The sequence below is a fragment of the Propithecus coquereli genome, unplaced genomic scaffold, assembly GCF_000956105.1.
Source record: "Propithecus coquereli isolate 6110/MARCELLA unplaced genomic scaffold, Pcoq_1.0 Scaffold5, whole genome shotgun sequence".
In the NCBI taxonomy this organism is placed as follows: domain Eukaryota; kingdom Metazoa; phylum Chordata; class Mammalia; order Primates; family Indriidae; genus Propithecus; species Propithecus coquereli.
Window position 1 is genome coordinate 3,258,529 of NW_012150840.1, and position 2,919 is coordinate 3,261,447.

The 2,919-nt window shown below is 33.0% G+C and overlaps 1 long non-coding RNA gene across 1 annotated transcript in view; it reads left to right on the plus strand.

Moving 5' to 3' along the window:
* LOC105819793 overlaps positions 1-1,119 on the plus strand; it is a 19,130-nt gene extending 18,011 nt beyond the window's left edge. Inside the window, exons 3-4 of the long non-coding RNA XR_001137977.1 lie at positions 478-593; positions 709-1,119. This is a non-coding gene — a long non-coding RNA (uncharacterized LOC105819793). The remainder of the gene's footprint in view (positions 1-477; positions 594-708) is intronic.
* The last annotated feature ends 1,800 nt before the right edge of the window (positions 1,120-2,919 follow it).

The following is a 2,919-nucleotide window of genomic DNA, read 5'->3' on the forward strand; positions in this document are numbered from 1 at the left end:
CAGTTATTTCTTTAAAGTGTAATTGGGATACCCAACTATTTTATGCCAGTTTTATTAAAACAACAACATTAAATTTCCTCTGTGTATTAGGCAGTTTAACTAAAAGAATGATGAAAAAAATTACTTATCTCCTCTCATTACATTTTGTGAATCGATTGCAAATTTGGGTGTGTTTTGACACTGAATGGCATGAAATTAAACACAGTATCAGCATTTGATTTCTGAGGGGATGCACAAGGAAATAAACATAAAAATCCAATCTAGAGCATCTATTTTGGGTCTGAGTGGTGGCATTTTCCTGCCTTGCAGCCTTTTCGGTCATAGGAAAATTGCCACCAACTGCTTCACCACATTGCTTAGTGAAGAAAGGATACCAATTTTTGGTCACCAATTTGTTTTTACAGGTAGAATTTATCTTATAAAATACTCTTTTCCACAATCAAATCTGACTTTTCTCTAATTATTTTATTTGTTTAGCTTATCCAACAAAAGTATTATCATATACATTAACAACGTCGAAAGTAGCCTATTTTAAGAGAAAATATGCAGAAGAAGAAGATTTACATCAAGATTACCATGGGTATTTTCCAAAAGTAAGGGCTTACTTATTATTATTTATTTTAATTTTTATGAATGTCGTCAATAGTCAAAAACTCTAGTTTTCTTTTTTTTCTCCATGTAGATTTAATGATTATGTTTGCTTTCCAGCACCTGATATTACCTGAGGACAGGACTTGCATTCTCAAACTTTCTCTGGAGAAGCTCAGGTTTCTTGAAGACCCAGAAACCTACTTAAGAAGGTCTGTGTTAATTAACAATTTGCTGAGGAAGATACATCTAGAGACGGAGAAAGAGAGCTATGATTACTTTAAAGAAGCTCCCTCTTATAAGACTGCTTATTCCGATGCAAGAAAACGGCTGAAGTTTATGGTACAGGAATGCTGTTCTCAGTCTCTCTATTATGAAGAGCTGCATTCATATCATATTGTGCCTTATGCTTCGGAGAATGCCATTTATGGAATGGGCTACACTAGCAGCCACTTGGAGCAAAATTCTCAGTTGCTTATTTATAAAATGAATTAAAGTAACTGTTAAATCCATTGATACTTTGTTTCTAAATGCCTGAACTGTTTATAGTGAAGATGTTAATAATAAGGCACTAATTACAGGTGCACTTGATATCAAAGATGAGATGCATGCTGAACTGATTGGAGAGAACCATGGTTATTACTCGGCAGTCCTTAGTATCATCAATTAAATTGAAACTATGTCCACATGTTATAAAGTGGTGAATTAGTGCTTTAGAGGCAAAGCTTTTTTTTTTTTTTTAAGATCAGATATGTAGGGAGGAACCTATATTAAGCTGTTACACACAGTAAATTTTTTCTTTTAAGCCCCCTATGTCCAAATTCTGTCACTTTTAGTGGAAAGGAACAAGAAGTAACAGGTTACATTGATAATGTCATGTCCCTGAGGATTAAGGGTGGACAGAATTTTAATTTTCTGTAAATGATCAGAGGAAGAGTTTATTCTTTCTGAAATGTTTTGGCTTGTCAAGTATTGTGCCAAATAATTGTTTGACACCATTCTCCTTTACACCATTAGTAGCAATTGAAGATGGGACAAACATACACTGCAGCTTAACTGCTGAATGTAACAACCAGATTACTCCAAACTGATCCATTTTACTCTCTTTTTTTTTTTCTTTTGGGTCTTGATAGACTTTTCTTTTTAAAAGTGAAATTTAATAAGATAGCCTTGCAGATGGGCTTATCTCTATGTTCTTGGTTAAAATTTGTGGTGGGCCTTTAGTTAGGAGTTTAAATTTTATTTATGATGTCACTTTTTATAGGCTGTGAAGCTCAGGAAGAGGGTAGGCAGGTAAAATTTGTTGTTAATGGGTTGATAATTTTAAAAAACCTTATCTGCAAAAATTGGTGAGAACAACAGAAATTCTACATGATGTTATTTCTTCATCTAGCTAAAAGTGCATTTAAGGCTGCCTGAATGACACTTTGCACTGATTTTTGTATAATAGTTAATCATTCACTATTTGACAAAATGTTTCCAAATGCCTTTGATGGTGGAGTTTAGATAAGTCCCGATGTTTTGCAATTTGAAAGATCACTATTTAACAAGTTGGATAGCTTCATGAAATTGTTTGAAGTGGTTCATAACGTTCTTTGAGGTTTGAATGAGATGTCTGATTCCAATGTTTGGAATTTTGTTTTGTGGAGCACATCACTTAAAGAATTGTCATTAACTGATAAAACAGATTGGACAAACTAGGTGCCAAAGGTGTATTTAAGAAAATACCAAAGACACGAAGACGAGTGTTAGGAAGACTACGATAATGAATATAAGAATCTAAAGTAAGGATTGCACAGAACATGGAAGAACATTGTTAAGGGTTTTGGAATGATTTGCTTACTAATGTGCTTTCAGGGCACTTTATACAAAATAATGATAATCAAGAGCACTGCTTTAAATGAAGATTCTGTAGACCTTTAGTAATCATATGCCTTTGCAAATTTAAATATGTTGACTTATCCACATAACATCTTCCCTAGTTGAAGGCCAACTTGTAATCAAGAAAGTCTTCTTCTATTGAAGAGAATTTTGTGTTTAGTTTGGATTCAATACTTAGTCCCTCTAATGAATCACTGGGGTGATTAACATGGAAGTATTTGGTGTGAAAATATCGGTGCCCTAATTAGCCAACATTGTTGAAGACCACATAGATATATAATTGATAAAAGTGTGAGGCTTATATTTAATTGCTCAATCAAAATTAGGAAGGAATGCTTTAGAAGAAACTGAAAGATTATAATATAATTGAGACTAATTTTTAAAGGCAATTTAGTATACGTGGTGAGATAGCTTTGAAATACAGATATAAATATTTAAAAATTAGTTTAA